The sequence below is a fragment of the Sciurus vulgaris genome (assembly GCF_902686455.1).
Source record: "Sciurus vulgaris genome assembly, chromosome: 16".
Taxonomy (NCBI): domain Eukaryota; kingdom Metazoa; phylum Chordata; class Mammalia; order Rodentia; family Sciuridae; genus Sciurus; species Sciurus vulgaris.
In genome coordinates this window covers 38,833,213-38,861,187 of record NC_136477.1, presented here as the reverse complement: position 1 = coordinate 38,861,187, position 27,975 = coordinate 38,833,213, and the positions used below count along the sequence as shown (strand labels likewise).

Genomic DNA, 27,975 nt, shown 5'->3' with positions numbered 1-27,975 from the left:
AACTTGCCTAATCCCAGTCCCCCTCCCTTCCCTTCCTTCCCATTTGTCTAATTCAAAGTACTTCTATTTTTCCTAACACCACCCCACACTTATTGTGATTTAGCATCTGCTTATCAGAGAGAACATTAGGCCTTTGGTTTGGGGGATTGACTTATTTCACTTAGCCATGATAGTCTCCACTAACATTCATTCATTGGCAAATGCCATAATTTCATTTGTCTTAATGACTAAAAAAATACTCCATTGTGTATATATACCACGTTTTCTTTATCCATTCATCTTTTGAAAGGAGGCACCTAGGCTGGTTTCATAGTTTAGCTTTTGTGAACTGAGCTGCTATAAATATTGAAGTGGCCACATTACTGTAGTGTGTGGACTTTAAGTCCTTTGGGTATATCCCAAAGAATGGGATAACTGGGTCAAATTGTGGTTCCATTCCAAGTTTTCTGAGGAATCTCCATACTGCTTACTAAATGGGTTGCACCAATTTGCAGTCCCACCAGCAATGTATGAATGTACTTTTCCCCCACATCCTCACCAACATTTATTGTTACTTGTATTCTTGATCATTGCAATTCTGATTGGAGTGAGATTGAAATCTCAGTGTGGTTTTAATTTGCATTTATCTAACCACTAGAGATATTGAACATTTGTTGACCAATTGCATTTCTTCTGTGAAGTGCCTGTTCAGTTCCATTGCCCATTTATCAAATGGGTTATTTAGGTTTTTCAGTGTTAAGTTTTATGAGCTCTTTATATATCCTAGAGATTCATGCTCTATCTGAGGTGCAGGTGGCAAAAATTTTGTCCCATTCTGTAGGCTGTCTTCATGTTCTTGAAGGTTTCCTTTGCTGTGAAGAAGCCTTTTAATTAGATACCATCCCACTTGTTCATTATTGATTTTTCTTCTTGGGCTTTAGCAGTTTTGTTAGGAAGTCAATCCCTAAGGCAACATGATTTGGACCTACTTTTTCTTGTAGGCACAGAGTCTCTGGTCTAATGCTTAGCTCCTTGATCCACTTTGTGTTGAGTTTTGTGCAGATTGAGAGAGGGATTTAATAAGAATTCTCAAGGAAAGAATGGCTGTCTAAAAAAATGAAAAAGTTTAACGTGATGTTGGATTTACTTGGATATAGACTTTTAAGGATTATTTTCAGGGGCAATAAAACAAGTTCTTATGTTGTGTAGATCACATATAAATACCTAGAGGGTGAATAAGTCCCATAACCTCATATTTTGCAATTGAATGCTTGAGACTTGCTTGCATTTTCCAGTACCACACAGTACATGGATTCAAAAAGTAAGCATGACAGATGGAAGCAAAAGAGTATAGCCTGGAGAATTCCCAGATGACGAAAGTTCAGTTCTCTTGATGGTGAAGACTCTGAAGTAAAGATGCATGTGAAGAATTTCGATACTCATGTTTGAAATGGTGAATGGATATTATTTCTGGTGGTATATTACTAATCCAATACTCTAAGTATCTTAAATACCCTAAGTATGTATTTCATTCATCCAGTCTCCATATCTTAAAACTTCTGTATTCAAGTCAGTCAAGAATTTATGATACGATCTGACTTAGAAAGCAGAAAAATCTATTTATCATCTTGTCTTCAGAGGTCAGCTCCTTGCTTATTTCTCCAATTAGATCAGAAGTACCCTGTTTATAGTTTGGATGTAGATGATCTCCCAAAGGCTCATGTGCTTAAAGCTGTGGTCCCTGGGGCAGCAGTGTACGGAGGTGGAGCTCTCAGGAAATGATTGGACCACGAGGGATCTGACCTCATCCATGGATTAATCATTAAGTATTAATAATTTGGAATGCTGGGTTGAATGAAGTAGGTCAAGAGGGGTGTGCCCTTGGGGCTCTATCTTGTACCTGACCCCTTTCCTCTCTCTGCTTCCCTGTTGCCATGGGCTGAGCAGCTTCCCTCCACCAAGCCCTTCTGCCATGATGCTCTGCCTCACTTCAGGCCCAGAGCAATGGAGCTGACTGACCATGAAGTGAAACCTCTGAAAGCATGAACCAAAATAAATCTTTCCTCCTTTCAGTTGTTTGCATCAGGTGTTTTTGTCATAGTAACGAAAAGCAGACTAACACATATCTGCTTGAGATGAGCTTAGAATCACCTCATAAGATGCAAACTGACTAGAACAACCAGATGCTAATAGGAGCTGGGACCCAGGAATGATGAGTAAAGAAAAATGAGTAGAGTCTGGCAGAGAAAGTGTCCAATGACTGTAGGAACAGACTATGCACTTTGGTTATTGCAACCAGGATGGAAGAAATAAAATCAAGTTGTTCATATTGGTGTTTTTTGTTCATGAGGATATTGTATACTGGGAAAGTACTTAAACCAATTTAATATACAGTCAAATTCATTCTTTCCTTTGTTTAAAAAAAAAATACAAATGCTGAGGACCTGAAATGTTGCAAACATTGTACTCAATGCCAAAAAAAAAAGTGGGAAGTCATAGGGATACAAATCACTCTTTCCCTCAGCCAAACATGAACTGGTCTTACTAAGTGGGTTGCAGCACACGGATCTTTGGCTTACCAGGTTCATGCTTTGTAGTACTGAAGTGGGGATGTATATTCTTAAAATTTTAAATAAGAAAAGCAAACAAATCATAAATGTTCTGGTGAATAAATTTCCACAAACACAATGAGCAGCATCTTAGAATCCTCACTTGGCTACCTTCTTCTTTACTCATGTCCAGGGATCCAATATCCAGACTGATAATGCTATGGATTATTTTTTTCCATTTGAGAACTTCATGTAATAAGATTCACATAGCTTATACTTTTTGTATCAACTTTCTTTACTCAACACTAGTTTTGTGAGATTTATCCCTATTTTTATATATAAGTACATAAGTACATTTTTAATATAATGTGTTTATATATATATATATATATATATAAACACACACACTATTCTATATGTGCACTTCAGTTTTATCTCTTAGTGGGCAGTGGGAGTGGTTTCTAATTTTTATCTGTTACAAATACTCTAGGAACATTCTAGTCCATGTCTTTGAATGAAAATGCGTCCACTTTTTGGTGGGTATATGGATTTTCCAGGAATGAAATTGCTAGATCACTATGCAGATGTTCATCATGAGTAGATATCACCAAAATTGTTCTCCAAAATAGCTGACAGTATAATTTCTTTCCACCAGCATTGCAAGAGTTCCAGTTCCTCCACATGCTTACTGCCCTTGGCATTTTCCTGTCTTTTTCATGCTAACAATTCTGTAGAGTGGTGCCCTAATGTGAATTTGGTTGCACTGCAAGAAGAGAGCAGGCAGGGAAGGCTCCCCTGAAGAACTGACACTTGAACAGAGACTTGCAGTAATGAGATGTGATTAATTTGAGGAAGAAGAAAACAGCACTGCTGGAAGAAGGGACAGCATCATGCAAAGATCTAGTGGGAGAAGGTAGCATGGTGTAGGTATGCCTGGAGCAGTAGGAATGGACAATTAGAGGAGATGGGAATGGTTGTATCAGGAGTGGCATGAGTCATGTATCAGGAGGGGGCAGAGTCTTGGGGAATTACAGAGCTTGAGCTTCATACTATGGACAACAGGAAGTCATCACTGGACTCTAAACAGGGGACAAGAGGTAAACAGTTTTGTTCAGGTTACTTGAACTGCTGCTTGGACAGCAAATTGAACCAGGTGAATGGGTAGAGGGAGGGAGATGTGTATGGATGGGCTGCTACTTTAGAACCCAGAGGGACAGCTCCAGATCGTGAGTAAAGAGGTCTCTTTCTGTGACTAGTCAGCCTACCTGTACGAAGAAGTCCATACTAGGCCAAATTTAAGAGCTGGATATCACCACAGCCTTACAACTTTGAGAGATGTATAATCAATAACTCAAAGTCTTGGGGACTGGACTGTACTCCACAGTAATGTGAGCAAAGTATGACCACAATCCTAGCTTCAGTCTGTTTAATCAAGAAGTCTATTTCACAATTTCCAAGCACTTGAGTGGGAGATTAATTAACACTGTTAAAATGATGGCTTCCTTGTCTTTTCTTTCTTTGCTGAGGTTGAGATAAAAGCTGGCTTTGTCTTATTGATTGAATGAAGACAGGGGACTAATAGCTCAGCATGTGTTTATGAGCACACACGGGACACACCGAGGCAGCTCAGGTGTATTCCTGCATCAGTAGGTGACGTGATTTAATCACAAAGGGAGCCTGCTCTGGGCACATACCCATCAAAAACAGTTTGGGTGGGTAGGTGCTGGCTCACTCTTATTAGGGACTTGGGATGAGTCTCTGCTGTTGTGATTAGCCATGAACATGGAATATAAATGTGGTATAGTGATGCTTTTATACATGACTGCTATGTTAGGGCAGAGTGGCAGTTCTGCACGTGACATTCACTAGTGACCCCTCAATATATAAGAATAGTTATCCAAATAGCCATTAAAATGACAATGTAAGGAGCTAGAGATATGAGAGTAAATTAAAAAGTAACATATACAGACATCTCTCTAGATGTGTTACATGAGGCAAGTAGAGGATATGTGTGGGGGGTGACTGTAGGAGGGTATGTGGTGTTATTACTCTCTGAGGTTTACCTTTAACTTTGTGTCAATGGGGACAATTCACAGATTGTCTCCTCATGTCAGTTCCCACCTTTGCAAAATGAAAGAATCAGTCTTAGATAATCCTTATAGACAATCAAGTCCTAGTGTCTGGGTCTCTCATCACTAGTCCGCCACAATAACATGCTCTCCAATGCATCCTCCCCAAGAGCTGATCCCTGACTCTCAGGTTGGAAAATTAAAATAACTAAAATTCAGAAAGGCATAAAATGCTTATAGATTTCTCTTTAAGGGCCTAAGGAACACTGCACAATTTTGTTTTTTTGAGTTAAGTTTTTGATAATTGTTTGATTTCATAAATAGAGTCAAAATGCAATGATTTGGTTGATATTATTTATTGACTATCAGTCAATAAAGCTGAGGCTACTTGGGAAATATTTTGGAGTGTGAATTACCCTAACATTAAGACTGTGGGGATACAATTGTGTTGCACTTTTTAATCCATATAAATTGACATGATTAAAAGTAATAACATTTGAGAGTAATTATAGAGACTATCATGAACATTAATTAGGCGACAAATGGTGCCTTTGAGATCAATTTCTATTTATCTTCTTCACAGATAAGAGGCCTAGGATAAGTTTTTTATCAATAAAGTGACCTAAAATAGTCCCTAAATAGTAGGAGATGTAGCCTAACTAACAGACTAGAAAACCATTAGACAGTAATTTCAGCTACAGTAAGATAAGAAATTAAATGAAATCTTGAAATTAAAATAAAATTGTTTAGAGAAAGTATCTGCCAAGGGAAGATCTAAGCATTCCTATGAAAAAAGACTTGATATTTCTCCTTTGATGTTGTCCTTCTGAAATAGAGTAATTATGACATTTTTAGCTACCACTCCAAGACAAAGGTAAGTGTGATATGATTTAATTCAGATGATAGCAAATGCTGGTGGGAGGTATCGACAAATTATTTCAGTAGTAACTTTGATATCAGTTGATTTTGGGTCTCGAAGCTTTTCTCCTTTTGACTTGTTTGCAGATATTAAATGATGTCTGTATCACATCAACCCTATAAGGTTATGCAGAGGCTTAGGGAACTGACCTCTCTGGGTTTCCAGTCTTGACCCTAGATACTTCATTACTTTTCTTTGTACATATATAATTGGTTGATGAGATGGAGACCTGGTCAGAGAAGTAGAGTAAGAACAATGCATTCCAAAGGTTACCCACACAGTTAGGTGTAAGACCAGGCAGATGTTACAGGTGAGCAAAATGACCTAGGTAGATGGATGGGGACAGGGTAGAGAGGGACACCAGAGAAATCAGGTGTCCAGAGGGACATGTGCCCAGTGTTGCTTGAGCTGCTGAGATTATATTCAGAATCTCAAGGTTCTTATGATACTTACTCATTTTTTAATGTAGGTAATTAATTTAAACATTTTGAAGAACAGACAATATTTACCTGTGACCTATATGAATTCCATCAGCCTCAGCTGGCAAAACCAATTATAATAATAAATCTGAAGGGAGATCCCAATCTACATGTCAAACTCTGTTAAATTGAACCATATGAAATCATCAGTTGTATAGCTCAAAAATGAATAAATATCAATAGTAGGTTCAACCTAATAATTACAAATTCTAAAATTACAGGGACTGATAGTCTGCATTGTCAGAATCAATGGGCAAGTTAGGTGAAATATAAGAAAAGCACACAGTGAGTTTTAAATTCTTATGAGTAACCACCTCCATACCCTGTACCCCGAAAAAATTGGTAAAAACTATGGACCTTCTTGGACATCTTCACTTTTGCATAAAATCAAGGAAATGGAATTAGAAATCCTAAAAATTGAGGGCCTTCCAGTTAGGGATCCATGTGTGAGGAGATCCATATTCAGTGGTGAATGAGTTTGGTAGGGCAATCATAACAAATACTACAGACAGAATAGCTTCAACAACAAACTGATTCTCTCCATTTTGGAGGATTACAAAGGCAAGCTCAAGGTGTTGACAGATTTGATGTCTTCTGAGGCCTCTTTCCTTAGCTTGCAGATGACCCTCACCACTGTGTCCTCACATGGTTTTTTTCTGGGTGTACACCCTGGTGTGTCTGTTTCTTATATAAAGATGTCAGGTTGGATTAGGACACCATTCATAGATCCTCATTTAAATTTAATTACCTCTTCAAGAGTCATATGTCCAAGGCCAATCACGTTTTCAAATACTAGGGATCAGATTTTAACACAGGAACTTTGAGGATACGGTTCAACCTATAACAAGTCAGGGGCTGGCAAATTTTCACAAATATCTCTCTAAAGAGAAAAATCCTTTTTTATAGCCTTTGCCTAATTTCTGTGGTGAAATAACTACCACCGTAGCTGATTCGAGGTTACTTACACGAAATTACTGAATGGGGATGTATTGATTAAGTTGTTGTCATGATGACCAAAATACCTGACAAGACAACTAAGAGGGGGAATGATTTATTTTAGCTGATGGTTTTAGAGGTTCAGTCTGGTTGGCCACCATCAGTGCCCTGGGTCTGAGGTAAAGTGGAGCATCAGAGTGGAAAGGTATGATGGAGGAAACTGCTCAGCTCATGCAACAGGGAAGCAGAGAAAGAAGAGGGAGGAGACACCTGGGGGAAAAAAAAAAAAACCAAATGTATGCCCACAGTCTAGCTATACCCCTCCTGCTTATAGTCACCACCCACTTAGTCCATTCAAATTAGGATAGTATAATTAGGTTACAGCTCTCATAATCTAATCATTTCAACTCCAACCATTCCTGCATTAACATAGGAGATTTTGGAGGACACCTCATATTCAAACCATAATAAGACACTTGGGAAGATAGGTGCAATAGCACTTCATTACGTAGTAATTGCACCTTTCAGATGCAGTAGACATAAATAATCTCAAGGACATATTTAATAGTAATTAGGAAGAAGAGAATGAGCTCATAGTTTATATATTTCTTACCAATGTCATTTATCATAACATTATAAACTTTAAGTTTATGGTCTTTAATAATGGCTGTGTTTTAACAACCAGGTAGCAAAATTCCTGAAAAATTTAGTAGAGAACTTTTAAAAACCAGTACAAACCAACTCCAAGATACCACTGAGTCACAGAGTCCCAAAGAAGTCTGTCCTTAAGACAGAAAATTTGCATAGATTACTCAGAAACTATAAAGGAGTGATCTAATGGACATAGTAACTGGAATGATAGTGGAAAAAATAAACTGGAGGAATCAAAAGTGAATGAGTAAAAAAAGTTTAGAAAGGGAACTAGTTTTGACAAGGCTATGGAATTCATGGAGCATGATGGGAAAAGTGAACCCTGGGTTCAGGTGACCTGAATTCCTAAGCTATTTGTACCCAACAAACTGGATGATTTGGGGCAAGGACCAATCTCTTCAGGACCCTCTTTCCTCAGACTTCGGACCATAAAATCCTGAAATTCTATCACTTGGTACATAATTGCCAAGCGCATTTCTCTATAAGTAAGTTTAGAAAAAAATTGTTGAATAGAAGTGGTGAAAGAGGGCATCCCTGCCTTGTTCCAGTTTTTAGGGGGAATGCTTTCAGTTTTTCACCATTTATAATGATATTGGCCATGGGCTTAGCGTAGATGGCCTTTACAATGTTTAGGAATGTTCCCACTACCCCGATTTTTTCTAGTGTTTTTGAGCATGAAGGGATGCTGTATTTTATCGAATGCTTTTTCTGCATCTATTGAAATAATCATGTGATTCTTAGCTTTTAGTCTGTTGTTATGGTGAGTGACATTTATTGATTTCCGGATGTTGAACCAACCTTGCATCCCTGGGATAAAACCCACTTGATCGTTGCGCACTATCTTTTTAATATATTTTTGCATGTGATTTGCTAAAATTTTGTTGAGAATTTTTGCATCAAAGTTCACTAAGGATGAGACTCTAGCCAGAGCAATTAGACAAACCAAAGAAATAAAGGGATACAAATTGGAAAAGAGGAACTCAAACTATCCCTGTTCACTGATGACATGATTATATATTTAGAGGAACCTGGAAATTCCACCAGAAAACTCTTAGAACTCATAAGTGAATTCAGTAAAGTAGCAGGTTACAAGATCAATGCTCATAAATCCAATGCATTTTTATACATAAGTGATGAATCTTCAGAAAGAGAAATCAGGAAAATTACTCCATTCATAATAGCCTCGAAAAAAATAAAATACTTGGGAATCAATCTCACAAAAGAGGTGAAAGACCTATACAATGAGAACTATACAACACTAAAGAAAGAAATTAAAGAAAACCTTAGAAGATGGAAAGATCTCCCATGTTCTTGGATAGGCAGAATTAATATTGTCAAAATGGCCATACTACCTAAAGTGCTATACAGATTCAATGCAATTCCAATTAAAATCTCAATGATGTACCTTACAGAAATAGAGCAAGCAATTATGAAATTCATCTGGAAGAATAAGAAACCCAGAATAGCTAAAGCAATCCTCAGTAGAAAGAGCAAAGCAGGGGGTATCGCAATACCAGAACTTCAACTCTATTACAAAGCAATAGTAACAAAAACGGCATGGTATTGGTACCAAAATAGACAGGTAGATCAATGGTACAGAATAGAGGACATGGACACAAACCCAAATAAATACAATTTTCTCATACTAGACAAAGGTGCCAAAAATATTCAATGGAGAAAAGATAGCCTCCTCAACAAATGGTGCTGGGAAAAGTGGAAAACCATATGCAACAGAATGAAATTAAACCCCTATCTCTCACCGTGCACAAAACTCAACTCAAAATGGATCAAGGACCTCAGAATCAGACCAGAGACCCTGCATCTTATAGAAGAAAAAGTAGGTCCAAACCTTCAACTTGTTGGCTTAGGATCAAACTTCCTTAACAGGACTCCCATAGCCCAAGAAATAAAAGCAAGAATCAATAACTGGGACAAATTCAAACTAAATAGCTTTCTCTCAGCAAAGGAAACCATCAGTAATGTGAAGAGAGAGCCTACAGAGTGGGAGAATATCTTTGCCACTCATACTTCAGATACAGCACTAATTTCCAGAATCTATAAAGAACTCAAAAAACTCTACACCAAGAATACAAATAATACAATCGACAAATGGGCTAAGGAAATGAACAGACACTTCACAGAAGAAGATGTACAAGCAATCAACAGATATATGAAAAAATGTTCAACATCTCTAGTAATAAGAGAAATGCAAATCAAAACTACCCTAAGATTCCATCTCACCTCAATTAGAATGGCGATTATCAAGAACACAAGCAACAATAGGTGTTGAAGAGGATGTGGGGAAAAAGGTACACTCATACATTGCTGGTGGGGTTGCAAATTAGTGCAGCCACTCTGGAAAGCAGTATGGAGAGTCCTCAGAAAGCTTGGAATGGAACCACCATTTGACCCAGCTATCCCACTCCTTGGCCTATACCCAAATGACTTAAAATCAGCATACTACAGAGATACAGCCACATCAATGTTCATAGCTGCTCAATTCACCATAGCCAGATTGTGGAACCAACCAAGATGCCCTTCAGTTGATGAATGGATAAAGAAACTGTGGCATATATATATATATACACACACACAATGGAATATTACTCTGCCACGAAGAATGATAAAATTATGGCATTTGCAGGCAAATGGATGAAATTGGAGGATATCATGCTAAGAGAGATAAGCCAATCTCAAAAAACTAAAGGATGAATGATCTCACTGATAAGCGGATGAGGACATATAATGGGGGGTAGGAGGGGTTAGCGTTAGGTTTAGGGTTAGGTTTAGGGTTAGGGATAAGGAGGGTGGTAAGAAAGGAGGAAGGAAGGACTGTATAGAGGGAAAAGAGGGGTGAGAGGAGGTAGGGGGAAGGGAAAAAAATAACAGAATGAATCAAACAACATTGCCCTATTTAAATTTGATTTTTAATTAAAAAAAAGAAAAAAATTTGTGATTGAGGCATATGTGTGTGTCTCACCTATGAAAATATGCTGAAGAAAAGGGAAAACACGATTCTGATTCTGTGGGACCTAACAGTAGATCATAAAGGAGATTTCCGTCAAAATGCTTTCCCCCCGATGACGCCCAAAGACAGTTACAAGCAACCCATTTCGGTGTGCAACCCCAGAGGGATTCTGCTTTCAGCTCAGTGGTTAAGCCTCTGAGTGTGCTTTATGATTTGGCTATATCATGGCACGGTGCCTTGTTGCTGCACTCTTGAGAAGTTCATTTAAAAAGAAAAATGGAGAGTTCATGTGTTTAAGACTCTCTTTAAAAAAAAAAAAAGACCTTCATTAACTCATGGATTTTTTTAAAAAAATCTCTGATAATATGTCTTTATAAACATTTTTAAGTTGTCTCAAATGGTTCTAGGCAACATAATTTTCTAGAAACCAAAATAATCAGCTTATAACATGTTGGTCACCCTGCCTGGTTCATTTTGTGATAGGATCCTTCCTTCAGTACTTTCCAAGATGTGTTCCCTGGTCCAGCAGCATCACCTGGAACTGTGTTAGAAATGGGACTTCTCAGTCCTACCTCAGACCTATTGAAAACAGAATCTTTGCTGAAAGGGCCCAGCAATTTGTTTTAGCAAGCTCTCCAGATGTTTCTGATGCAGGCAACTGGTGGCAAGCTCTACCATAGAAAACTGGAACGATTCTGGTTCTCTTACTTTTTCACCTCTTTCAGCCAGTGGCTCTTCACCTGGAGCCACTGGACCAGCAGTGGCTTTGGCACCTCTAGAAGGGCACATTCCTGGGTCTGACCCAGAACTATTCCAAAAGGAATCCAAAAGCTGGGGTTCAACAGGGCAGAATTGTTGCCAAGATGTTATTTGACACAATAGATTTGGGTAACTCCCTTTGGAGTCAGGTAGAGGAAAACCTTAGTCTGAACTTGGTGGACGACGTGTATTTTATTTTTATTTTATTGCTTCTTTTGAGTTATACATGATAATAGAATACGTTGTATAATTATACAAGCTTGGAATATATCTGAGCGGATTTTAGGAGGAGGAGAAAGGCTGGTTCTGAGTGTTAGGATAACTGGTCATTGGGGGAGAGAGAAGCTGGTGTAAGAGGTCCATTTTCATGGAAGTCAAAGGTGCAGCTGTCCCACCTTCTCCTGTGCCTAAGGGCTTATTCCGTGTTTTGTCATAGAACTTTAAGCACAACCTGCAGTTTTCTTGGAAAAGTGGTGGAGAAGATCCTGCAGCTTTCTAGAAGAGCTTTGTTGCAGAGCTAGCTTCCGCTTATGTCAGGACACTTTTGAATTTACCAAATGTGCTTAAACCTTGTCATCCCCATTCCACCCTGCCAGACTCTTCTTCGGCTCCAATCCACAGCACAGAGGTGGCCCTGGAGGACCCAGATGTGGTCTCACCACAACCTTGGGACAGGATCCCTTCTCATGCTCCAGTAAAGCATCAGAAGGGCATATCCTTGAACAGGCTCCTGGAAAAACATGGCTTTGATTGTAATAGTCTAACTTCTACCTCATTGTAGGACTTTGTGTGTGAAATAGAGGCAGTGAACTGATTGTTTCTTTAATTGCAAAGAGGACATTTTCCAGGGGAGGAAACTGTCTTGCACAGCACTTAATCCCAATCTGCAGCTGAAATTAACAGGTAACCCTTCCTCCTCCCAGGGCTTTCCCTACTAATATCCTTCCAACTCTCATAAAACCATAGGTCAGGGTTGAGGAACCTGAGTCCAAGGACTGAAAATTGTCTCCTTAGAAAGCAGAACCCCTCATAAAAATAAGACAAACTCCAAAGATAAATGAGATGACTGGGTCTTTAGTTTGGCTCAACTCTGATTTGCATAACTGCTTCAAAACGAGTGACCTGGGAATAAATTCCAAGTGGAAGGTATTTCCAGGTTTTGTTTATAGATAAATAGCCCACGGGAGCCTTTCACTAGGTCTTGGCTGATGAGTCTTCCTAGCGTTTTCAAATGTGTGGCCAGTGGGGAGCTTCCTTGCTCCACGTGATTCTGATTCATTTCTCACCCACTTCACTGACACCCTGAAGCACCATTTAGCACTCCAGGATACCGTGTGTATTAAAGATAACCCTTTGAGAGATCTGGGTCCATAAACCAGGGAATAAGTCACGTGTAGCACAGCAGGGGCACTTTTCATTTTAGGAATGGGCAATGAGGGTCATGCTACTATTTCATCCAAATGGGAAAGGGAAATTAACATGGGACAGAGTGGAAGCCAGAAATCCTTTAGTTGCATTTAGCTTCCATAGAACGCTGGGTCCAAGAAACCTTGCCAGAATGAAAATACCTGCTTGATGATGTATGAGGCAGGGCCACTGAATTTGGGGACACATGGAATATGGTGTCAGGTGAGACAAATCACATCCTTCAGTTATAGTGCAGTTCGAAAGCCCTTTATTCCTCTGAGAGACAGATATCTTATGCCATCAAATTGAGTTTCAGTGCTGAGAATGGAGTCATGCAGGGTGATCAAGTAGATTGCATTGCTGGTCAATACCTTTTCTATTATTATGTTACTAGAAAATAATTATTATCTTCTGCTTGAGTCTGTGAGGTGGAGAAAGACTGAGGAGAGGAAAAGCACTAAATTGTTCAACTTTATTTTATGTTCTGCTTTTATACATGTGGAAACCAGCAAAGCTAACTAAAGATGGTTTTAATTTTTTTTAAATAATCACCCCAAAATAGTCTGTCTTATTTTTTTTTTTTAAGTCATTAAGCTAGTTGGGAATGTAATTATGGGATTTATAATCAAGCAAGAGTGTGGGACATACCAATATTTAATTCTCTCTCTCCTGTAGATTCAGTTTTGGTTAAATAATATATTCATGATCTTTTCGTAATAATGATGTCAAAGATGGTTAATAAATTTTTGAATGAGGAAAACAGTTCTGAGGGTTAATTTAGTAGAAGTTTATAATTTTTGTTACTTTATCTCTTGCCTTTTCTTGGCAACCATTAAAATTGATAAATTAAGTTCTAGAAAAGTTGAGCTTTTTGCAGAGTTGAGATGCCTAAGGGAATTTTTGGTGTTTTGTCACGTAACATTGAGGAAATCCTGTAGCTTTTTGGAAAAGCTGTGGAGAATTTGGGGCCCTGTTGAAGATCTGACTCTTTCTTGTTTCATATTCTGGGGTTTCTTCAGCGTACCATGGATCTTTGGGGCTTCTACAACCTTAAATCTAAGTCATTGAAGATCAAGTATCTCGGAATTTTTTTTCTGGTTTGTTCTCAGTGCATTTTAGATGCTGAAATATATGTTAATTGAAAAACAATAAGGCTGGGAATGTAGCTCATTGGTAAAGCACTGGCCTAGTATAAATGATTCCATCCACAGGACCACAAGACAAAAGAAGAACATCTTTCCCCTTTCAATATTGATAGGAAGCAGAAAGTAAGTCTCTGAGTATTTATTCTGGAGGTCTCTTCCTAGTCATCTTCTAACAGAAGGGTGACCCTGTCTTCCGATGGGCTATGTAGGGTTACTTAGCACTATTGACATTTTGAGCATGAGGAGCTTTGTTGCGAGGGGTTATCCTGTGTCCTGTAGGATGTTTGCATCATCTCACCAGGTGTCAACTGCATACCTTCCCCCAAGTTGTGATTTCCCCCCGAAATGTGCCCAGATCTTGCCAGATGTCCCCTGGAGGTGGAGGGGGGGGGAATCACTACTCTTTATGCAACACCTCCTCCCGACACACACGTATACCCACACCCTTCCTGAGAATCGCTGGCCTAGTTTAATGCCATTTAAAACACACAGCTCAGTTTTCACACTGTAAAATTCAGGAAATGGAAACGTGGGGCAGTCCTTGAACCAGGTTACTTGCCCTCTTGGCCCATAAGATCTTCCTACAAATTGCCAAGGGAAGAGAATGGTTTTTGTTGTTGTTTTTTGGTTTTTTTTTTTAAATGTGTTCTAAGCCTCACCTCTTAGAAGTGGATATTTTTGCTTTTGCTTAAAATTTTAAAAAATTGGGAAGAGTGGGGGTGAGGTGGCAAAGAGTACAGTGGAAACTAAGTAGGTTGAATCCTGTTTGTCTCCTCCACTGACCCCTAGCTTCCTCTTACCTGAGGATTCTTCCCCACTTCTCCTCACTAAGTAAAAAGCACTTGGGGCGACTTAGGGAAGAAAACTGTCCTAAAACAGTCTGGTTTCCATCATCCACACTTGAGGATATCGGTTTATTTTGTCTTACCACCCTATGAAGGGAGAACAACTAAGAAGGCAGTTGCGAATAATTCCATGTTTACGTACTTCTTCCAAGTTTTTACTCTAGTAAAAACAAAACAAACAAAAAAACTGAAATCTAAGCCTGACCTGAGTAGAATCCACAATAGGAAAAACACACAACAAGAAAATTAATAAAATTGACTTTTCATTATACCCTATTGCTCTCCTTATTATTCCTAGGAGACTTCTGTCTTGATGAAAAGCCATCAGAAGGAATTTTTTCTCCTACACATCCATACCCATCTACAAAGGCTGTAGTCAAAACACAGATGACCAAGTAAGCTGAAATTATTTTCTTTTCCCCTAAAAAAAACTATTAATAGGTCCATAATTCATAAATTTGCTAATTGTTTTCCTGTGGTCCTAACACTAGTCGGTGTCGGCCCTGATGGCCACCATTAAAATTGGATCGTAAAAGACATGGGCAATCAGTGAACTGTCTTATTTGTCTTAATTAACCCATAATGGAGCCTGTCTTTCCCCCACCTTCCACATACCTAAGACGAGAACAGTAAAACAAAGACAGTAAAAGCTAATGTCCCTGTGGGCTTTGAACATTAGTAGCAGCACTTTTTTCCCCAAAGCCAGTTCCAGTCATTAGTTGAAGTGCTACATAAATGCTAAGTATCCCTTGTTGGTTTATAAAGTTAATCCCATCCCAGGATGAGACTGACTTGTTCGTTGATTATGTGGATCTGAAGTGAAGCAGAGACAGACCTTCAGGTGCTATTGCATATTCAAAAGCAGTGTTCACCTTCAACCACACTGGCGGGGTACTATTCTTCTATCAGATGGGCAGAGGACAAAACATTGGAAAATGCATAGTTTTGGTCAGGGTGTGTGGGAGAGACACTTTTAAACACTGGGTGGAAGACTTAATTGGTAGACCTACATGAGAGCATATTTTAGCAGGAGGTGAGGGAGGTAGTATGCCAGGGCGGGAATTACAACGAAATCCTTTGTTCTAGTAACTGACTTCAGAGAATTCCTAAAAAGATTCATAAAAGTTTACAAAGAACAAGGTTGTGTGGTGGTAACAATGTTTGTTTAAAAAAAAGCAGTTGCCAGTCAAGCACCTCAAACCCATGCAGCAGATTACCACCAATAAAATCCTCTGTTGAAGAATGGAGGAACTTTAGATTACTTAGAGGGAAATGAGAGGGAGTGGGGTATGAAAGATGGTGGAATAAGACAGACATCATTACCCTATATACATGTGTGATTGCACAAATGGTATGAAACTACGTTGTGCACAACCATAGAAAGGAAATGCTGTACCCCATTTGTGTACAATGAATCAAAATGCAGTCTGTAAGTATTAAAAAGTAAAATCCTCTGTTGGTGGGGGAAAACAAAACTAAAAATGTACTTCATGCAATGAATGTAGTATTTTGCAACCATAGGCTTTCAGTGCAAACTGTTAAAGTTGACTTGAAAAGTCAATCCTATCAGCTTAAGTCATTCCTTGTACTCAGGTAATTATTAAAAGTCTTCTGGTTGCCAGGTATTCATCTAGGTTTTTGTTCTAATTAAATTTGCACTTGTGTTTTTAAAACGAAGAGGTGGCGTGGTGGTACAGATGGTTTTAATGATTTTGCTTCCTTTATTCAATTAGTATTTGTGTGGATACTTTTATGTGGATCTAGAGCCTTAGGAAGGAAAAGGGAGTCCCGGTCCCCAGGAACTTACAGGGAGTGGAGTTGTGATAAAGCAGCATCAATTATAGGCTAGCTGTATCAATCAGGGTTCAGTCTGGGAGGCCCATCCTGAGTATTGGAATAAGTGATTTAATGTAGGAATCAAACCTTTCTCAATTGTGGGAGGAGCTGGGAAGAAAAAGTAAAAGTCTGAAATGGAGGGATGGTGACTCAGAAAGAAACCAACCAATATCTCTGAGAAATAAACATTCCAGACCCCCAGTTGAGATTTCAAAAGGAACCAGTGGAAGGAAGGAATCTGGAGGAAGTTGTGTGTCTATGTAGCTACTGCTGCGTGGGTTTGCTGCTAGGCATCTGCAGAGACACATGAGGACACTGTTGGACAGGCAGGTCCAACTGCTGACAAGAAGTTGACATGAAAGGTAGGGCAAGGACAAGCCATGGAATCACAAGGACTTCAGAGAGTACTGGCTGCTGCTTTACTTCTACCTTCCAGTTCTTGGGTGAATTTTTTTTTTTTTTTTATATTAACTATAACCTGAAGCTCTATGGGAAGGGGGAATTCTGGAAAACCATTTTCAGCCTAGCCAAGTTAACACAGTTCAAAGTATTGCAATAAGTATTTATCAGCCTTAGCCTCCTAGCTTATGTTACTGACAACTGTACTTTTTTTTTTTTTTTTTTTTTTTTTTTTTTGTGGAACCCAGGGCCTTGTGCATGCAAGTCAAGCACTCTACCAACTAAGCTATATCCCCCATTCAACAAATGTATTTCAAGAGACTATGAGGATGTTCCTTTCCTAGTCCTCACCTCTTCATGAGGAAGTTAGAAGTAGATGCTTTAAGTGTTGTTAAAGTATAGGGACCCCGATGGCTGATTTAAAAAAAAAAAATCTTCAGGTTTTTGTGAATCTGTGGGACCTGATCACCCTGAGCTGAACTTGCATCACTCTGAGGATGTGTTTGGGCCTCCACTCTTCTGCTCACTATGGAAGCCAAAGATAGATGCTTGAATATGTCTCAGATCACTCAGGTGTGTCAAGAGGACCAGGGCTTTGTGACTTGGAGAGTGTTTCACAACTTCACATTAAAATGCACTGTCTTTGACATAGTAGATGCAAAACAAATGCTTGAATGGACATGAGTAGATGGAAGTGTATGGACAGTGGTTTCTCCAGAGGAACATGAACATGCACTTCATAGTAAAGTATCACAAAAGTAGATGTGCAAAGAGCAAACCTTCAAACCTGTTTTAGGTCAGTTCCAACACAATGCCATCTTCAGTGCCAAATACAAAAAGTTCTTCCCCTTTCCTTCTTCCTCTCTCTTGTCTATCCAAATATCAATAAAAACACAAATAAGAATGAACCTGCATGTATTGTTTTTGGCTTAGAGAAAGATTTGAAACATTTTCCATCAGTGACCAGCATTTAGAAATGTATTCACAAATTTATTCTCATATATATGAATTAGGGTACAGGAAAACACTAACTTGAGAGCCTTTGCTTATGAATACAGCTACTCCTCGGCTAATGATAGGGTTGTGTTCCAGTAAATATTGAAAATTGAAAATGCACTGATTCTACCTAACCTTCCAAACATCATAGCTTAGCTGCACAGTATACTACAGATTGTTCATTTGCCCTTTGGATCACTTGGTTGACTGGGAGAGTATTGTACAAGTGTCTCATAAACCTGGGAAAAGAGCAAAATCTCAAATATGCCTTCTACTGACTGCATATGGCTTTTGCCCCATCATAAAGTTGAACTATCATAAGTGGAACCATTGTATGTCAGGGCTGCCTACATTATGCTGCCCTTGCTATACCTAAGCAGTGGGTCTACATAGGAACCTGTGGACTTTTTTTTTTTTTAATAAAGGACCAGATAGTAAACAATTTAATTTTGGCTTTGTGAGCTCTATAGTCTCTGTTGCAGTGACTCAACTCTGCCCTTGTAGGATGCAATACCTAATTATATGTGTATGCATGCATGCATGTAAACACATATGAATATGGTATATATGAAGATACATGAATACATATAAATATTTATAAATGGATGTGGATGAGTGTGGTTGTATTACGATAAAACTTCATTCCCCAAAAGAGGCAGTGAGTGAGTGTAGTCTATAGCCTACAGCTTGTGAAGGAACCATTAGTCTATGCCAGAGCCTGTGAGCTTCAGAGACTAAGAACCAAAGGTGGATATATATCCAGATCCTCAACAATGCTCTGCCACAGAGGATGATGGACACTGTAATGTGGTCTTTGATGATCCTTCACAGCACATTAAACCATGTGGAATTACTGTCTGCAATTACTGGAAATTTCATATTGTTGAACCCAAATACTGTGCCATTCTGTGGATGAAAATTGGGTGGTGTCTGTTTTTGAGTCACTTATTACTAGTCTCAAAATTGAGTTGCTTCTGATCCTTTGGGTTTTTCAAACACTTGAAATGCCATCTATGGGGGCATGTATGAAGACATTCATCCTAAAGGCCTACAAAGAAATGGCATCTTTGCAGCAGTTGGATGAAATAAAAAACATCATGTCTGTCTCCTGTGGAGAGAATACAGGCCACATACACAGTGTGTTAAGTCCCCTGTCCTCAGCACACCTCTCATACCTGCCCTTGATGGTAGCCAGGTTAGAAGACAAAACTGCATTTTACAAGACAGGAGAATGCATCTCTTAGACAAGACACCAAAGAATCTGGCCAAAACCCCAGCCCCACCCTGAATAAGCTATTAATTCATGGGAAGTTAGCATAAACCTGGATCCCAAACTTTTTGTTTTACCATAAAAATGTATGACATTTCTATTCTGAATTCACCTATCTTCAATATATTCCTGAAAAGAAACAACTAGACTAACAGGTCATCTTTTCCTTTAAGTATTTATTTTTCAACGTTATTTATCAATGGCCTTCTATGTGCCTGGCACTGGGCATGTGAGGCTGTATGAAGTAGAAACAAGAATCTGGTAATTATTGCAGGGGAGGGAGAAGACAAACATCTCTAAGTGGTCCAACCCCTGAATCAGCTTCCTGGACTCAGGCTCTGCCCATGCCAGTTCCTGAGTATGGTGCCAATGCATACGTTGTCTTTGTTTGACATGGTGTTCTGGAAAGCAATGGGACAACCAGGGTGTCAAAAAGGCATCACTGCCAGCCAACGAACTCCTAAGTGTGCCTGTTTATTCAGGGTGGGGCCTGAGGTCCCAGCCAGATTCTTTGGGCCTCTTTGGTGACTTGTGTAAGAACTGCATTCTTCAGTCTTATAAAAATGAGTTTTGTCTTCTAACCTGTGGTACTTTCAAGGTCACATAAGAGAGGTGTGCTCTGTGAGGATGGGGATTTACAAAAGTTTGCATGTGTGATGGTTTTATTTCAAAATCACTGCTGGCTCTACAAGAGTCAAGAACTCAAACTTGCATGAACTCTTCAACACCTTTCCAAATTCAACAAAACTGACATTTATAGCTTTGTTGAAGCGGAGACATGGCATTTGGCTTCAGATTGTTTGGACTGTAGAGTGTCAGTATAAATAGCTTTGATTGACTTTTGTATCGTGCACATCTGGAAGCAATTTATGGCATTCCAGCTAGATTAAAGCGCATTTTAAAGGAATTTTACCAGCTTTTTTTTTTTTTTCCCTGTTGGCCATGGTGAATAAAGTTTCAAAGAAGGTTTTTAGCTGCTGTTCTTCTTAATGTAGACTGTGGTGAAGTCAAATTCAGGGCAAATGTAGGGTGAGGGGGAGCCAGGGGGAGGGAGATTTGTTTTGCCAAAAGAGCTAAGCACAGAAGTGACTTTTCCTCAGCTGTTTTGTTCACACTGAAATGAGAGAGCAAACCTCAGACATCAGGAAGCTGCAGTCTCTACCAGAAATCATGAACTGAGTAACTTTAACAGAGGTGAAAGGATTGACTTAAGAAAGGTTTAAAAAAAAAAAAAAATAGTCACAAATGTGTTTCTCAACACAACAAGTAGAACTGGGGAAAAGTTGTTATTGCCTCTGTATTGCGGTGTTCACTTAGCAAGTTTTTATGGGGCACCTACTATGGGAAAGGGGAGGGAGTCTGGGGCAGGACACTGTACAGAGTGCAAGAGCCCAGCCATGAAGACCGGACCACTGCCTCATGGGGCTTATGTCCCTACACATTATTTAATCACCATTGTGATTGACATGCAATGGAGATATCCCAGTTGTACTGCATGCTGGTGGTGGTCCTGTCTCAGTTGGAAGATCAGGTAAAAGCTTCCTAGAAACATGAAATTTGACACAAGACATAAAATGGTCATACCTAACTGAGAAAGTAAGACCAAAGAGAGGAAAGCTGTAACATTTCAAGCAGGAGTAGGAGATTTTTATTTTTAAGTCCCCAGAGATGGAACAACCCAGCAAGGTAGGCATTCTTCCATATAAAGGGAGAAGATGAGATTCAAATTGCTTATAAACCTGTCCAGTTTCACCCAGCCATGAACCATCATCACCATTGTTAGGCACAAGCTAACTGAACACCCAGAGTCTTATAGTACTGATGCTCTGCATGGGTAAAGATAAGTCACCTTATATTTCTGGGTCTCAGTTTCCCCATGGTGGTGATGAGGAAATTGGTAGATACTTGCAGAATTGAACCTCTTGGGAAGCCAAGGGATGTATGTAAAAATGGAGTCACATATTGCATACGAATCATAATGTCTAAGGAACATGTTGGAAACACCACTGTTGGCAATAGTTAAAGGTAAAAAAATGTTCTGGACGTGCTGGGAAGAATGGGACCCTCTATAGGGAATGAGAATGTACCCTCAAATTTTCCTATCCTAAGAAAGAAGATGAACTATCCATGATTAAGTGTGAGTCATACACTGGGGGCGAGCGACCCCCACACATTGTTAGAGCTGTAATATATGGGTCATTGTGGCCCTTCTCTCTCTCTTTGTTGCTGAAGGAAAAGTGATGAAGTGGTGCCAAGAAAGTGGCAAATTGCCCTAAAAATCACATAAAAGTGCAATTTAGCACACACAGTTCTGCTGAAGAAAACCACCTTTGTTTCATTATTAGCTTCCCAGGGATTTCTTTCCTTGGTTGGCATTTAAGTGTGGAAACTTGTCCCTTTTTTTTCTTAACATAATGAGACAGTTCTCATGTTTTAAGAACAATAGAAAAACTCATGAAGAGTGATCGATACATTACTTGAGATTTATTAACTACAACTGGAGCCCTGTTGCCAACCTCTGGGTAATATTCCGAAAGACCTGGAAGCATAAACCTCTGTTGTTTTAAGTAAAAATAGAAAGAAATCTAATCTCTGAGACCATAGGATGAAAAATGTTCTGTTGAGGATTTGCTTTGCCTTTTCTCCCCCTAATTCAGGTTCAGGTTTTGACCTGTAGACAAAGGACTAGCTACTTTGCCTAAAGGGTTGATAACTAATGGGAAAGCAAACTCTGAAGTTATTTGTTGACATAATTTCTGGCAGAATTTTCCCAGCTTCTGTTTCACTCCTCTTTCCACTTGTCTCTACAGGCTTGACAAAAATACATCAAAATAAAGCTGTGCTAATGTAACCACATATCATATTTCATGCACTCTGCCTTAGATTAGAAGGATACTTAGGAAACAAAGAGGGGAGGGGGCAGGGAAGGAGAGCTGAGGACGGTAGGTCCTGTGGCAATAGCAGGAAATGGTTGGAGACCAAACCCCAATGGAAAATAGGCTCCGAATTAAGTAAGACAGTGGCAAGGCAGGTCATTACGACTTTTTATTCTGATGACGAAAGATACATTGTTCTAGGTAAGCCTGGTCAGAGGGAGTCACTGGTTCAAATGATGTGTTCCCTCACTTATTCATTTATTAATTCAGCAAATACTTAAGCACCTCCAATCTTCCAAGAAACTCACCAGGCAATAGAGCCCTAGTAGTAAGAGACAGATATAATTTTAAAGCTCACATTCTGGCAGGACAGGACATTAAACAACTAATCTCAAGTGGATTAAATTATTGACATTGTGCACTCTTAAAATTTACGGACAGATGTGGGAACTATTCCCTTCATGTGTTTGGCCAAGGTGCTTACTAATCTTAGTTCCCTTTATGGCCCTGTTTTAATTACTTTTGGTCAGGATGATCCTACAATATGTATAATCAGATCTATCTATATGTATGTATGTATATATGTATGTATAATCTATCAAAATGTATAAATGTATTCTGTCGTGTACAACAAATTAGAATAAAAAAATTAAAAAAAATAAACTTAAAAAAGATTATCAGTTATATGTATGTTGGTGTTGAACATTAAAACATTGTGCTTTCTGAAGGGCTGCCTCAGTACAAATAAAAAAAAAAAAATTATGGAAAGTCAAGAAACCATTTGGGGATGAAAACTGAGGTTCAAAGGATAAGAAACTCTTGTTTACCTGTTTACAGTTAATTTCAAGGTGGAATTCTGGGTACCAAGCAGAGCTTTTATCTTCCCGAGTCCTGTCTGCTAGAAGTTCTCCCAAAATGTCAAGTGTGGTCACAGGGACCTCTTTGGAGAGAAGTGGAGAAAGCAGGGAATCTTATTATACTTTTTGCTGAAAATTAGATTTGACCCACTCAGCAGGAACGAAGACAAAAGGCTCTTACAGGTTGGAAAATAGAAGAAGAGGCAACTGTGCTTAGAGGAGAGTTTGACTTTCTAAAAAAAGAGAGATGTTAACTGGAGAAAGTAAACTTAGTGGTGACAGTCTCCTGATGTCCTGAAGGTAAGCCCTGCTGGCCAGGCCACGGGCATTTATGGTAATGTGGGTTGTGTATCCATTGTTATCTGGTCTGAAATGTTGTGGAAGCAACGGGGGAAAAAATTCTATCAAAGTGAAGTGGGAAGTGAATCTCTTTAGGGAACAAATGATTCAGTTCGGATGTTTCAGTGGGAGCACTAAGACTTGATAAAAAAGACTATGCTTTCTTTTTAGTCCTATTCGTTCAACAGAATGGCATCAGATTTGGCTTAAGATGAAGCCTGTTGGAATATGTTGTACATATTGTGGTTCATAACAAGATGAAATCCATTACTGTGGGTTCTGTTACATCATGACTGTCCACATGAGCTGAGACAGTCCTTGAAATATTAAAATTTAAAACCAAACTTTGTGGAACCTTTTAATGTTAAAAAGAATTTTCTGGACATTTTCTTAGCCAGTCATAACAGTTCTAGGAGTTGGACATGCTGCCTGGTATGAGGTCTGTCCACAGTCCTGTAAGCCTGGACGGTGAAAAGACAGCTTCTTATTGGAACATGAGCTCTTTAAAGGCACAGACTTAGGGCCATGTCCCTGCTGCTGTATCTCCAGCACCCAGAATATTGCCTGCCAGAGGGAAGGCCCTCAGTGTCTGTTGAGTTTATTAATGATTAAAATCTTACTGTTAATTTTACTCTCCCCTTAGAAGTTAAAAAGGGGGTAGGGTGGTAAGTAATGAGATTATCGAACATTCTGTATTGCCATTGGTGTTTAAAAGCAAAAAATCTTTGGGAATGTTTAAACCAGAGATTAAGCTCTGGCTGTAACTATCTCAAGACCATGATACCACTGACCATATTAAATTCCCCACTGGCAAAATGAAATGTCTTTTCTAACTCTAACATTCCATTCTGGATTAATTTTTTCTGCTGATTCATGCTCCGCACAAAATTTTTCAAGATTGCCAGTTAGAATTTAAATATTGGAAGCCATCATAAGAACTTTAATTTGGAAAATTCGTAGAACAAGATCTGTGTATCTAGCTCTCAAATACATACTCTGTTTGCCCCCTATCCCAAATAACTTGTCTTATTTCCTTAAAGTGGAAGGAGGTGGGGGAAGACTTTAGAATAGAGAGTTGAGAGGGAGGATATTTGAAAAAGGAAAATAAAAGTTTTCACCCTTGTCATTCTATGATACACAGAAGTGCAAACTTTATAGAATGATGCTTGGCTTTCTAAATAAGGATTTAAAAAAAAATCCTTGCTACTTTGTTCAACTCCTCTTTCAGATTATGGAGTTCTTAATGATAGAGATTGTTGCCAGGCATGGTGGCTGATGCCTGTAATCCCAGTGGCTCAGGAGGCTGAGGCAGGAGTTCAAATCCAACCTCAGCAACTTCGCAAGACCCTGAGCAGCTCAGAGACTGTTTTTAAATAAAATATTTAAAAAGGACTTGGGATGTGGCTCAGTGATTAAGCACCCCTAGGTTCAATTCCTAGTACCAAAAATAAAAAAAAAAAAGAGAGTATGCCTTATATATCATTTCCCCCTCTCCTCCTAATACAAAATAATGAAATAAAGCAACTAAAATAGATGGGATGAATGCATAGTTGAGGTTGGGTTGGAACTGCTGCAGAAACCCAGGAATACAGGAAGGGTGTTAATGTTGCACCCTTGGGACTGGGGAATACAGAACACTCAAGGGGGCAGATTATGTGAATCAATGATGTGATGAAAGATTGAAATTGACAAATAAGCCTGGGGTTCTAGCTCAGCGGTAGAGCCTTTGCCTTGTATGTGTGAGGCACTGGGTTCAATCCTCAGCACCACATAAAAATAAATAAATGGAATAAAGGTATTGTGTCCATCTACAATAAATAAATTAATTAATTTACAAATAAGTTGTCCCTAGGGCAGGGCACACATAAAGTCCATGACAGCACCTAAGAGAGGTTTTGGTCAAGTGGATGGTATATCTCCTTCAAAAGTCAAATGCCACTGTGCTCCTTCTGATTGGTGCTAATATGGAAATGTTGCCAGACCTCATTCCTCAAAATAAGCTGGATATCTAATTGTTTACATGAACTCTGATTGTAAGCATTGCCAGTGATTTCTAATATTTTAAAAATATTGCATGGCCAAATTGTCCCAAGATCTATTTGTTTACCAAGAGGTCTGCCAATTAAAGAGATGGGATGCTGCAGTGTTGAGTCACTTGTGTTGGTGAAGACATTGGGAATAGAAATGAAGTTCTGACACCGTGTATAAAGCCAAGACCGACTACTGTCACACTTAGATGTTGTAGAACACAACTCGTGTAGCAGGAGGTTTTTTGGCTCCATAGTCCTTTGCTCTACAGAACACCTTAGTGCCTATTCCTTACCCTGTCTCTGACTACTTGATCTGGGTCTTTTCTCATTATTTGAAGCTGTCCAGCTAGGCTTAGACTTAGAGAAATGGTAGAAACTAACTCCCAGGCTTCTGATTGAAGGGGACAGCTTAATATAGAAATGCCACTTTGGAGAGCCCATCTTTGTGCCACTTGATAGACACCAAATAAAGCAACACAATTATAAGAATATCATCCACTGGGTGATTAGTTACTGAATGTCCACCTCAATGTGAATGTGAGCTCAAGATCATATCTGTCCCCTTCACTGCCATGGCTCCATTATTGGAGATATTTTCCCAAATTCTTAAGTTGAACTTTGATTTTTTCCATATGTTGTACTATCTTTACCACTTCACTCCTTGTTACGATTAAAAGCCAAAATGAATGTGAACTAACTCTTCGGAAATCGTGCTCATTTTCCTATATGTCTTTAATGTCAACATTTCTGTCTTCCAGAATTATTTTACCAAATAATCTACTTTCCAATCATGTCACCATTTTTGCAAGGAAACACATTGTTTAAAGACCACCTTGACAGTGCTTTGCTCATTCTAAAATTAGTTTTGCAGATAACGAGTAGACCGCAGCAAATAACGGTCTGTCATTTTGTTTGTGAGGTTGTAGAGAAAATGGAGGTTAGTCATCCAGAGCCTGTCCTCATTTCTTTGTTCCTTTCATCTTTCCAACAGTACTAAGGCACAATCAACACATACAAATTGTATGAATTTAAGGTATACAACTAAACATTGCAAAATGATCACCACCACTTGATAATTAACACAGCATTTCTCACAGTTGCCTTTGTATATGTGTGTGCGTGTGTGTGATGCAAACACTTCGGATATACTCAGCCAATTTTGAGTACTCAGGACAGTATTATCAACTGTAGTCACAACACTGTACATGAGACCAATACATCCACCCTGCTCCAGCTCCTGGCAACCGCCATTCTGTTCTCTGCCTTTTTAATTCTCCCAGTTCTGATGGGAAGATTTTGCTGCTCAGTGCAGGCAGAGCATCCAGCTATGCCTTGTCCAGTGCATGTCTTTACAGAAGGGGATGTGGAAAACCAAAGAGCGGGTTTGTCGAGCCCATGTGCTTCATGCTACAGTGGGGTGGAGGCAGAAAAGTGGCAGCCAGAGGCTGTCGTGGGAAGCCAAAGCTTCCATGTCCCTCTTTCTATAACCTGATTATTTGACTTTGTTCTTTTTCTTCATTGCCTTAACTCACCAAAACCGTGTTTTGACAAATATTCATTCCAACGTTATTGAAATCCATTTCTTCTTTTAATGTTGAATTCACAAGCTGTACTTCTATGACATAATTATTTAGCAGTCACATAAAATGTGTATCTGGTCATTCTTAACAGGCCCATTTATACATGGGCCACATAAAATTTGCATTCTTACACCGGTGACTCATTTATTAATAGTAATAAATACACCCGGCAACAAGCCAAGCACACTTCAGAGGCTCGTAACCTGAGAATGGTCAGAGGGAATGTAAAATGTAGTGTGTGTGTGTGTGTGTGTGTGTGTGTTAAATAACTTTAAAAAAAGGTTTTAACAGAATTTGGAAGTGAATTTAAAAAAAAAAGGACATTTTTGAGTAATGCATTAATAGATTCAAAAAGAATGTCTTTCTGTAGAAAAGAAAGCTTACTCTTACAATGGAGCTCAGGAAGAAAGAAGGAAAAATAAGCACTACGTGTTGCCGTTAAAAAAAAAAAAAAGGCTATTTATAATAGCATCAAGATGATTTCTATCTGCTTGGCATATAGACTTTTTAACTAAAGGCAGCCTTAAACATTTTTATGACCATGCTCCCTAAGATGCAAAAGAGGCTTGCTCATGGGTCAGGAAGAGACGGGAAACCTCAAGACCATGAGAGGAGGTTAGACGTATGCAATAAAAGGCAATCATTGCATGAATATCGGTGAGAATTAATAGCACTTGATTCTGTGGCTCATTGAGGAAATGTGTGGTTGACGCTGTTCAGAAGGGCTTCTCAATGACTTTAATAGAAACCATGTGTGTGAGGACGTGGAGCGTCCTGACCGGGGAACTGATGCTCTGCAGACCTCTCAGGTTTTCCCATCTCCTTTTCAAATGAGAGTTTCAGTCCAATGAAATCCTTTAAAGTAAGTGAAAATGAATCAACAGAAAGTAAAACAAATCCAGGGAAGAATTTTAAACAGCAAGACCCTTTCAGTCAATTCTTAATAACCCTTCTCTCTTTATTTTAATTACTTATTTTTATGCAGTGCTGAGGATTGAACCCACAGCCTCACATGTACTAGGCAAGTGCTCTACCACTGAGCTACAGCCCCAGCTCTCCCTTCTCTCTTCTTTGATCAAACTTGTA

The 27,975-nt window shown here is 39.1% G+C and overlaps 1 protein-coding gene across 3 annotated transcripts in view; it reads left to right on the top strand.

Moving 5' to 3' along the window:
• Positions 1 to 27,975, top strand: part of RARB (retinoic acid receptor beta) — a 716,333-nt gene that overhangs the window by 176,970 nt on the left and 511,388 nt on the right. The window contains exon 1 of one of the 3 annotated variants that reach the window (XM_079114294.1): positions 15,033 to 15,101. The exons of the other annotated variants lie outside the window; for them this stretch is intronic. The gene's annotated coding sequence lies outside the window, so the exon portion shown is untranslated. Of the gene's footprint in view, positions 1 to 15,032; positions 15,102 to 27,975 lie in introns of those variants that run through there. 3 annotated transcript variants of the gene reach the window in all.